Below are 12,622 nucleotides of genomic sequence, written 5' to 3'. Positions count from 1 at the left end.
AAACCTCAGAGTACACTCGTAAGGCCACAAGCAGAAGCAGCATCTTTTGGGTCATTCAAATGAAAACTCCACAACAAAATTCTAGAGCAATGCCCCTACCAGCTTGAAGAGAACACACACATAGATGACCTGTTCAATCCCTTCTAGTCTTGCCGTCCCTAATATACACAGTTGCAATCCTCTGTACATAGAAAGGCATCAAATTCACGTGTTTTTAGATTTGGTGCATGAGGGGTTTTTGTTTGGTTTTTTTTTTTTTTGGTGGTGGTGGTGTTGGGTTGGGGTTTTTTTTAATGCTTTGGAACCTGACTGTATATATTAGAGGAGAAAGAATTAAAGGACTGGTTTTTCCCCACACTTGAAAATTTCCAGAACTGCTTTGATCACGCGTGAGAATTGATTTAGGGGATGCAAATGACGGCCTTGACAATCTGAAGAAGAAAATCTTCTCCCCTGACATTTCTGAACGTTCAGAGAATTCTCAACAAGCCATTGAAGTATGGGTTCATCAGAGAGACAAAAAGAAAATTCAATAAGCAAGGAAGTACATAAAAATAACTAGCTTCCTCACAAGAAAAGTAGCAGCATTAGCAATCTTTCTACCTTGTTTAATCCTTCTTTTCCTGTTTAGACTTACCTTCTATTGCAACATACACATCTAGAAACTTGAAAGCAATGAAGGAAAGATACAAGTCTTGCCTTACAGAGAGACTGAATATTCTGCAACATCATTATAATATTTTACAACTCATTAGCACCTTCCATCCTAGTATCTCCAAGCATTTTACAAGCGTTAATTAATGCACTCTCACAATACTTCTGTGAAGTAGAAAGGCAGGTGTCTAGATATTGTGATGACAGGTGCATTACAATTGAATAAGACAGAATTTCTAGGCTTTTCATTTGCATATTTAGGAAAGCAGGGCACAATGAGGGTAGACAAAATTAAGAAGTACTGCAATACCTTGAAATACCTTAAGCATACTGTAATACCTTGAAGTACCTTGAACAGACTGGCTTTCAAGAGCTTTGCTAAAAAACAATAGTTGACTTAAGGACCTCAATAAAATTTAGGCTTTATTAATGTAAGTCTTTGCATCTAATACTACAATGGCTATTTTAAGCTGTGTTATATAAATAGAAGTGGAGTCTGAATCAAACTGGACCTGTTTCTTAAAAATTTGTTTCCCTGAAGGGCTACTAAGGTTTCCACTGTGGCCTCTGAAGAGCACTAAATAAATTATTTGTAAAGCTTAGTAAGGCACCACTAAGACAAAGAGGGAGAGAGTACAGAAAGTGAAATGGTATCAGGAATAAGCTATTTTACTAACCATCCTCTAACTCAATAAATAAGAATTACAGTCAGGTACTCTGGATGAGCCTTTCTACGTATGTCCACAAAAAACAAGGGGGTCCAGTGGTTCTTTATGGTGCTTCTTCATGGACTGTACTAACCTGTTCCGAAGAGCAGCATAGTGAGCCATGCCCACATTAACAATGGCTTTAACTCCCTAATTTATATGAAAAACTGAACTAGTGATTTATGCTGTGGGGAAGGGGGCGGGGGGGCAGAGAGAAAAAAAAAAAAAGAGGGAAATTATGGGTTGTCTTTGCAGTTCTATCACAGATGTCCCTTTGGGTCAGTGACTAGCCCCTACCCTACCTATCTCCTTATCTGACAATATAATACAGTAACATACCATGTATAAAAGGATGGATGGATAAACCAACTCAAATATTTGCACCAGGTACTGATGACAATGTTTAAATTACTCAGCTTACAGATTTTTTTGTATTCTTTAGAACCATGGTATTCAGTGAACATCTGGTCATACAATGAGGTTTTCCTCTCCTCTCTGCCTGCCCTCCTGCAAAGAAGAAGAGAAGAGCCATGTGCATGAGTATTCCCCTCCCTAAGAGCCATATGGGAATGTAAAGGCATTCTCTGAATTCATTACCCTGCCCCACAATATGATTCCATCTTTGTATGGGCAAGAAAATGGATGTTAATTTATTCCTTATTGCTAATTTGAAAAGGAGCATAAACACAACAGTTCCATTGCAAAGACTTCTACCAAGGGTGTAGTTTAAGTCCAATTATGTGCTATTAGTACATTTGCTCTTTGTTCCTGTAGCATATTAATTACATGTCTGGTATTCTGATAATTAACACAATTATACTCTCTATTTTCCCCTTTCATTAGACAATATTCTTGCATTTTATTCAGATAAGTAATTTTCTGTAGGTAAAAGGAGCCAAATTATTACATATTAATAAAATCAAGCAATGGGTTTTTAAGCGAGCTTATACAGGGAAGTTCCAGCAGTGTTCTTCAGCAAAAAGAAAAGCAGATGCTCTCCTGTTGGGTTGCAGTCTCTCTCAGAGACTTCTAAAAAGAAACCAAATTACAAGCCTCCAGTTATGTATCCAGCACTATGATCACTGGCTGAAGCAGCAGGGCCACAAGGACTGCACTAGTCCTGCCACACGTAGCTCTCCGGCAATGTCATCACTGCTGTTCAAAGCCTCCTTGTTACCAAGATCTTTAATCTCCTGCTGACATCCATGAAACTCAATGACATTTAGCAAAAAAAAAGTTACAAAGGGTCAACCAAGATGGTTTACAATTGCACAGATCACCCACAAATGAACGCTTTCCAGATACTGCAAAGACATATTAAGGAATAAAACAAAACAAAAAAGCACTCTTGCTACTATAAGACAGTAAGGTAGGTACATCTGATTAAATTAAGTAGGTATAGATGTACTCCACAGGTACCTCAAAGATTTTTTTTCTTCTTCCAGGACAAATTATTGTTCCACTGAAAACAAGTTACCGTTTCTCTAGTTTTCTCTCAAAGCATACCTGAATCTCCACAAGGTCTCACATGCTGGTCTGGCTAAAACAGCCCCACTGCAGAAAAACAGATATCCAAGCATTTCGTTCCGTAAGTGGTTGTTTGGTGAAGGAGGAAAAGAAGGAGGAATACTATGTCTTCCTGCAACAGGGTAGAAACTTAGTAGAAAGTTGTTCAGCACTCTGTCCCCAAAACCCTTGTGTCCAGATCTCCAGTGGGTCTGGCTGCAGTGGTTGTGTGTGCAGGAAACTTTACTGCCTAGCTGCTGGAGAAAATGATGAAATTCCTGTATATCAGTCACAAAAAGCGTCTGGGACAAAATTCAGAATTGATACAGATGTCCCAATTTCTGAGGCTGTGTTTTAGCTACGTAAACTATCTCTGGTGCTTTAAAGAGTCCCTTTCAAAATTATCTGGTCCAGGAGGAAAGCCCTCTTATGTTTTGTGCGTGGGTTTTGGTTTGTTGTTTTGGTTTTGTTTTTCTTTCTTTACAATTCCAGTGTTCCCAGCTTCTTCCTAGCAGTGCCTTGGCTATTTAAGTTACAGTCTCATCAGACAAGAGCGCAGCTAAATCCCTTTTCATTTCACATACTTATTTCTATTCTGACAGATACCAGTTGTGACCCTTCCTTGCAGTAAGCCATTGCCCTCCTGGCCTTCACTCTAATTGCAGATTTGCTAATCATGTTTTGATCACCCACCCATCTAATCGCTGCCTGCTGCAAGCCACAGAGCGGGCCCTATTTTCAGCGAAGAAGAGCATAACACGCAAATGCAGCGCTTGTGTTCTCGTCCGTATGGAAGGGATCAGAGGATTAAGAGGAACAGTCAGCCCCGATTAATGCTGCCGAGTGAGAGAGCTCCTTGCCAACAGCAGGGACCCATTGCCTCCCCGTGAGGAGCTCCAAGGCAGACAGTCTCCCTACAAGGACACGTCTGTCTTCTGTTTTTCAAGCTAGATGCCGCTTTCCATCGCTGCTCTGCAACAGAAAGGTTAAATGCTGACAGCAAACTGTCCTGGGGTGGGAAGGTTGTGTTAAAGAAGTGGAATACTGTTCTGGGAACATACTGAAGATAAACAGAGGTTTGTTTCTATCACTGACTCAGCCATTGACCTACCACCAGTAGGAAAACAGCAGAATTCTATTCAGTGGCTTTTGTACAGTCTGAATAGGTGTTACAAACATATTAACCTTAAAAGGGAGCCAGCAAAGAGCTGTATTGTCTTAACACAGCAGGAAACAAATACACACTCAGCGCTAAGGCTCGCATACCCAGCAGAACCAATATCGCCATGGTTTGTGCTCAGCATGAAGGTAAGGATGTCCCACCCACCCCAACCAGCCTACTTAAGTGAATCCGAGTGATTTAGAATAATTACCCCATCACAACATGTGCTGCTTTAATGTATCCATTAGTTTGTTCACTTTCTGTTTTCCTCTACTCAGTGAAGGATGATAAAACATTTCTAGTGAGTTCTTTCGTAAAGGTTATGTGCCCACTTGTTCAGTGGGATCAACTTCTGCTGGACCCAACATGATCTCAAAGACCATCCTCCTGCCTAGACAAACATTCAGCAGCCACACATTTCCATTCCCCCTGTACCTTTTCACATTTCAGGTCTTCTCTTGTTTTCAGCACAGACAACAAGCTTCTGATCTAAGACTTCTTACCCTTTCTCCTTCTGGTCTACCCACTATTCCTCTGTACCTGTCAAAAGCGGACCAGCTGATCGAGTGGAATGACACACTGTCTTCTGCCAAGGCAGTGGGGAGGGGGGCTGTAAATCCCATGTAGCATTCAATGGCTGAAGTACAGCGCTTCGCACTGCATTCTAACAGCACACGTTTCTCCATGTTTACTGCTGCTTCAATGATACATTGCCCATTGAGTGGAAGTAAAAAGCTTATGAGATGAGACAGGCATATCATCCTGTCTGAAGCTCAGCTTACACAGGCAGCTCTGTGCAGCGTGAGGAAGAGCCTCTGGGAATGACTGGTGCCTGTGCAATACTACATTAAAACACAACTCAGGATAGGTCAAGTATTTATTGACCTGATCTAAAAATGAGCCCGAGTGCCCAGTTTTCACCAATTTGAACAGGAAGATGACAGCTAGAATTCCAGAGGCTCTGCAATGACTGAGGAGTCCTCAAACTGAGTCAGGTGCACAGGAGGCTAGTCTTTCTGCAGTGTAAATGGGATAAAGAGAACAATGTGACATTTTTCTTTTGTTGAAGCCATGATTTAGGTACAAGATTAACATACGCCATTCTACAGTCCTAATCCTAGACCCTGAAGTAGCAGCCTAGATTGGAGTTTTCGACCATTTTCTAAAGTGATGTCACCAGTAACCAGTGAGACATCTCAGACAGAAAATATACTTGAGCAATGAAGGAGAAAAAAACCCTAAATAACTGTATAATAGCCTTTCTTTTTTTTTCAGTGAAAGGCATACAAAGCCACATACCATACACTAGATATGCACATGAGAGTTCAGCATTACAACATCTTCATACTCTTTTCCCTCAAGCATCTCTGTTCCCTTTGCTGCCCAGCTCTCATTCTGCCTGACAGCTTCTTAATCACAGTATCTCTGTCACATGCATAAAATATTATTTAACCTCCAGCACAGATGAAAATGCATTTATAACATACTGGGTTTTCCCCTTTAATCTCTCTTTTTTCCCCCCCATACTGCTCCCCCTCTCTTTTTAGTAGCTCTAAGCAAGAATGGTGCTAACGACCTTCATAAAGATTTATTCAGGTCCAGACAGGAACCAACTCTCTGCACTCTGTCAAGATAGGAGACTAAAGAAACAACACACATGACCTCTTCTTTCTAACTCAGATGGCAGAACACACACTCCATCAGACCACAAAAGCAGCATGGCCTCTCCTGCAAAGATGTCAGTATGTGTCATTTTAGAATTACAGAACCAATTTAATTGTGGCTGAAGCTCAACTAAGTCACTACCTAATCCTGCAGACTGAATGTTGCTTATGATCCCTAAGTGATATCTATGGAATAGTACTTGTGTTTCAGCGATATTTTTGTGGCTTTACTCTACAGCAACCTGACACAGTTGCATTTCATGTTCCTTCTGTCTGAGCTGAACTGAAGGTGTTGACTTGAAGCTGTAAGCATCACCAGGTCTAGGATCTTACAATGTCAAACATCTCATTCTCTGTGATCCATCTCACCAGTAGTTAAGCCACAGTGCTTTTTCTGACACATTCCCTATTTAAACCTCTAAGGACAGAGGAAAGGATGTTCTCTATAGAAGGATATGAGCTGTGAATTTTCACATACACAGCAGCGTTACCAGGCTAGTTTACTATTCGCTACAGCAGGTACACATCTGAGCTCTACTGGTTTTGGTTGCTTGCAAAACCCTCAGAAAGCCCTTCCTGTTTGTTACTACTACGTAGTACTAAATCTAAACACTTCCCAGTTACCCAAATTCTTGCCTCCTCCTTTTGACAATGGCACTGAAAACAAAAAGATTTCATTTAATTCCCAGCACTGCTCCAATCCTCTGACATCTAGACTTTCCTACACTTATAGAGATGAGGAAAAAAAAATAAAAAAAAAAAATCAAGCAATCTGTACTTATGTAGCTACACTGGCCAGGGTAAGTCCAAATGTCCCATTTAGTTTCAGAAGGCTGCGACCTCAAGGTCAAGGCCAGACTAAAACAAAAAGCTCTACTGTACGCCCATATGGTACAAGCAGCTAAGCGTGCCACAGAACCAGCACGCTGCACAGTTCCTTTTAGAGGGAGACTGTGAAGTCTGGTGCTGCTGGCGAGGCAAGTCAAAAGCTTAAGATTCTGTCTAGTTTAATTACCATCTTTCTCCAGGCTCAAAGCAGATTATGAGAACACAAGTGAGGCAGAATCCTCCTCTCACGCTTCCACCTATAGAAATTGATCCATTCCTGACTTGCCCCTACCTTCCTCCTCACACCTACCTGAGATTTAGCAGAATCTGGACATTAAAAATAAACCATAGAGTACAGACTATGTTGTAAACTGTTCTACTTGCACGAGCAAGCTCCACACTTAGCTGTGACCAGGCATCAGGCTCACACTTCAGGCATTAACTGCAAGCATCGATCAGGCCACACGTAGTTAATGTCTGTCTGCTCCAGGCACTTGAGATACATGACAAAAGACTGAAGGAAAATGCTTGGCTACCACTGTCCATTCCAATCACGTTCAATGCAATTTATGCTGTGCCCCCTGATTAGGAGGTCACAAGTAAAGCTGAAAATGGATTACAGTGCACAGTCAGCAGCAACACAAGCTTCTATGTCATTCCATGATCAAGTAACTTCACGTGCTCTCCTACTTCATGGGACAAATGTACATACATAACGAATAACATCCGAAGCTGCTCTCTTCTGAAGCAGCATCCTTCCTCTGAAATCATGGAAACTTGCCATCCCTTCACTCAGTTAAAAAAAACAAAACAAAATCCCAAAATCATCAGTGTCAAAACAGTGAGAGCATCATAGTCCTACCCTACACTATAAAGACAGCAACTAGTTCCAGTGCCATACTCCCTTGCCACTGTCGTTTAACACAGGGCTCCTGTTGGCAAACTAGACATGATTAAGCTTTGTTTCATCCCAGTCAGAAGATTATCTGCAGTCCTGGACCACAATTATGCATTTAGCTTCTCTGAAGGAACAGACTAAGGGCAGGAAACAAAAGCAACTTTTGAGCTCTTGTGGCAGCTTAAAATAACCCCCCCAGGTAGAACAGTGACAGAGCAAGGTTTGGGAGCCACATTCTTATTCTGGCAAATCTCTCCATCAAGCCTTGATGCAAACTTACATTATCCATGCTCATCTCACAAAACTCCTCTCATTGGGGAAACATTTTCAGAACAATCATCCTTGTTTCTTCCATCAGTTGGAATATTGCAAGCATCAGGACAGTACTGAGTTATGGCCATATCTAAGATGAGTAGTAAAATTACTTCCACCTCACTGCAAAATGGGAATGTGTTTTGCGTGACAACATGTGGACTACAGTGTAAATAGCAAACTCTGCACACTTGAATAACTTAATTATGATTTGTGTCTTCCAAAATTTGAAGTTAGCTATACAAAAGTGGCATGCAGTGCAAGCAAAATACAGGGAACTAACTCTTCGCTTGGGGCTAAAACCCTAACGAGTTAAGCCAAGAACACTATTAAATATGTATTCAAATATAAGCCTAACTAAATGGGTCCCTAATATTGCAAGAGCCTCAACTCAGAACACAGACACAACCTTAGGATTCAGCTCAACCAGCTTAAAGTGACAAGGTTAATCAGAAGTATTTTACAACCTTGGGGGAAAAAAAAAGTTATCAACCACCCGTGTTACTCACCGAGTGGGTAAAGGGCCTTTTTCTCTTGGGGGGGGTGGGTGTCCAAAGCGCTCAGGTGCTGCACAGCAATGACACACACGGCGCATGAGGAGAGCGTGCTTGCTATGCGCTGAGTGTGTGTCTCCAGCTGCTCCCATCAAGGGCACAGACAGGACCTGACCCCGCAGGGACTGCTGTATTTGGAACCGCACCAGAAAAGGGCAGCAATAATCATCTAAGGTGAAAAACTAAAGCAAGGTACAGATGCATCAGTCCACAGCTAGGTTGAAGTTTGTATTGTAATTGTTCAGCAAAGGCTGAAAGGTTATTTTCTGAGTTTCACAGGCCTCTGGTCACACTTGAGCATTTAGTAGCAAGGGGAGTTAACCTGGAAAATGTCAAGACGGCAAAAAGCTCTGTGCAAATAACTATTTCATGCTGATACATGAGGCAGCTTGTAAGAAGGCCAAGTTACAAAGCTTCAAAATTTTTTTTTTCCTCTTTTCCAAAATAAACAATCCCCAAAATTGAAGTGCTTCAGGCTACAAAGGAAACTAGCTGGGTTGTTCATAACATACTGCAGGAATTCTGCTTAGGGCAAATCAGCTGCAAAGAAAATGAAAGCACAGCTCAGAAGACAGTAGATGATTTCTTTTCTGTCTTTGTATGGGAACCTACTACAGTGTGACAGGGAATAGATCCAAGCTCCTCTCTTACCTTGGTAAGCAATAACACTACTCCTCCCTGTTATACAGCACTTTTATATTTGTACAACTGTGGAAAGCATCTGTAACAAGGAGGTTTAACGGAAACTACTGCAGAGTGTCTGTATAGACTTGCTGTATTCACACAGCTAGTCTGAGGCAGATCTGGAAGAACCACCACAGCAATCTGAAGTCACAGGATACAAAATTTGGAGGATGCAAGCACTACAGCAAACTGATCATGCTACATCTGAGGCTGCAAAAAAAAAAGTCTGTCCAGCAAACACCCACCAGCACTATGCCTGGCTCATGATTACCAAAATTTGACACATTTTAACACCTCTGAAAGCTAGTTTTGTGTGAGGCCAGTCATACTGCCTAAGTTTATTTCAATAAATTCATCCAGGCCTAACTGACACTACTCTGCAGCAGCAGGTGAAATAACGTGAAATAACACAAATGAAAAGATTTCACCTGAAAGAAATTAAAAATAAATTTTATTTCTTGTTGATGCTGTGAACAGGGAAAGATTTGCCCTGCATACACCACACACCTCTGACTGCAGCGCTGAGTAACAAATAGGTCCAGTTTCATTCGAGTGTTGAATAGGTTGATGCTGAGGCTAGATGTATGCCATATCGCTGTCAGTCGATTTAAACATCAACTGCATTCAGCAAATATCCCACCAAGGCAGCAACTGTGCAACACTTCAGCCCTCCTATTACTCTTACACCAAAACCAACTATTCTGCAGTTTTAACGAAGCTTCTTAAAAGCTCTTTATTAACAACTAAGCTTCTGAACACTTTGTTACTGATGAGTAACAGTGAGGAAGAGATGCTTACTCACTAAGGACTCTTTTCTTTTGTAGAGACTGAATACAGCTGAAGATTTCTTAAACCTCCAGAAGTTGTTCTTACTGCACTGTAGGTTTCTGCTGGCCCCAGTGCCCTGCAGCCTTTTTTTTGCAGTCAGCTCTGCCACGCAGTCCTTTGAGAAGCAAGACACCAAAAAGAAAGCTGAAGGACTGATCTTAAAGTAATCACACATTTCCCTTATTGCCCAGGCACTCAGTATGTCTTTTATAAAATAATTTCTAACACACTATATATATATGTATTTGATTCAAGGCTTTCAATTTTTGGCCGTTATTTTTTTTTCCTCCTGCATTATAAAACACCGATAAGTTTAGATATGGCACTACTCTGTTCTTGTAACAGATTCTCAATAGCTATAGAAATTTATCCCACATATGACCCTAAAGTCTTATTTAGGATGATCCCTTCTATAGGTGACAGGGGTCTTTGAATTTCATGGGCCATTTAATCTTTAGCCTTCACCAGAACCACTTAGGCTGCTGGTGAATTAGATAAACCTTATGGAACTGAAACAGATTTAATGGTAAAGCATTAGAAACTTTCACACAGGCCACTGAACAGCCAAGAGAAGGAGACAACTTACAGTAACTACTTACCTTAGGTAGGAATCAGAACAACAAAATCTGAAGAGCTTATTTTATTTTATTAGTGGTTCAGCTTCTTTCAGGCAACAGCTCCTTCCAAAGCGTTGCTGTGCCACCAGCTCACGTGTTCTGTTACTGCAGGGTTCATTTTAGGACCTGAGAGAATCAATCTATGTGAATGAGGGAGTCTCATTTTCATTTACAATGGACAACGCTCACAGACACAACGACCTACCGACAATTATAGCAATTGCTACCCATCTGGAGAGAGAAGAGAGGGGGATCTGATGCAGCTCTAAATCTTTTCCTCAAGCTCTGAAAAACACAGTGTTTTAGGAGAATTAGATGATAAGCTTGGCAAAAGAAGAAGTACAACAGCACGTTTTGAATATCTAAAGGAACATTTGTCCCAAAAAGACCGCCTGAAGGATGCGTACTTTTCTGGAAGATGCCTCTCAAGCTTTTATGTTTTTTACTGAATGCCCTAAGCACTATTCGGCTGACAGTTGAACTATACAGGCTTTTCTATTTATAAATGTATTTCAATTTAGATCTATACTCACCTCTGACCTCTAAAATATTGGATTTCTTATTTTTATTAGTAATGTTTGCTTGAGAAGGCAAGAGCACAATGGTAAATCCAGAGAAATTTGTACGTACAATGAACAAGTCAACCATGCTGAGGTACTCCGTGCAGGTTTCTCTACCTCCCAATTAATCCACGCTCCACAGTGGTAATAGGGATTTAGTTTTCATAGCAAGAAGGTAAATACTTAGAACATCATTTAAGAGGAATATCAGAAAGCCCTCTTTTCCACTACTTGCTCCCTGATTTATATATGAGTTCTTTATTATAAATCTTCCAGCCCCGGTTTAAAGTTAAAAGAAGTCACCAGTGGGGAGGGGGAGAGCACAAAGGTAACAAAGCAAGCACAAATATTCCCAAGAGACTACATCTCCTCCAGTTTCTGAATCCCAAATCATGTTGTTATCCAACATATTGCTTTTTCTCAATATGTCCTTCTCAACATACTACTCAAAACTCCAAGTTTGGGGTCTACATGGAAGTCTTCCACAAAGGTGAAGCAAGTATTTTCCGTTTGGCGGTTTAACAGTATAATAAATCAATGAGAAACAAGAGTAGCTATTAAAAACTGTATTTTTTTCCCCCCCAACAGTTACATTTTTAGTGAAAAGATTAAACCACAGAAACACCTCACTTTTCTCCTTGAAAAGATTTAACAGCTCAGAAAGGCCATAGATACACATGGAGGAGGAATGTTAGCTTGACAATGACAGGCCACCACAATCCAGCCCATTCATTCCAGCCAGCAGCCAGAGACACACGTATCCCTTCAAATTAACCCTTTAAGGGCTGCCCCCCTTTGCACCAAAGTTAAAATGCCTCTTAGGCAACAAGGTCAAAATTTAAAAGAATCGTTCGGGCTCATTCCTGGTTTATTTTAATAAAGAAATTTCTTATCTGGCCCCAACAAACAGGGGTAACAGATTTACTTTCACATTGAACTTTACAAAACTGCAACAAGGATCTTTTTCATAAATAGATGTACAGTTGTTCTCATTATGCAGTATTTATTGGCTCAAGATAATTTCCCTCCTTGAGCTCACAAGTCCATTCTCCCTTTTGCATACTTTCCACCGTTTCTCTCTTTTTCCCCATTTTGAGACCATAACAATTTCTTGCCATGAAAATGGTTGTGTTCTCACAGTCAGATTCTGGAATTGTTACTTCAAATAATTAACAACCTTATGAAAGGAACCAGAAACAGGTGAATGGAGTTCTGCTTTAATAGATTTTGAAACATCTTAAAGTCAGTGCAACCCACAGGAAAACCTTGAAGTATTGTAAAAATGACCTGCACATGCGAGAGAAAAATGAAGTGCTCAGTTTTAGGCAGCAGTGCTAGAAGTTTTCTGTGCAGATTCCTGAACAGTCAGTGCACTTCAGGAATTTCACTGCAGGTTTTTCAGTTTGTAAATGTGCGTGTGTGTGTGTTTTAAGGCCCTGCAACTACTAAGAGAGTAAACCTGAGGGTGTCACCTGTACACTCACTATTGGACAGCTTAACGCAGCGCTACTGCCTCTTGGAACAGTGCCTAAAGAAAACTGTATTATCTTAGGATCCAGATCATTTCCACATCACGAAACAGTTGCAAGGAGCCAAACCACATACAATTTTTCAAGTGATGAGAAACTTAGTTTATTAAAGCCCAGTG

The sequence above is a fragment of the Leptosomus discolor genome, chromosome 20 (assembly GCF_034619465.1).
Source record: "Leptosomus discolor isolate bLepDis1 chromosome 20, bLepDis1.hap2, whole genome shotgun sequence".
Lineage (NCBI taxonomy): Eukaryota > Metazoa > Chordata > Aves > Leptosomiformes > Leptosomidae > Leptosomus > Leptosomus discolor.
This window is presented reverse-complemented; position numbering follows the sequence as displayed.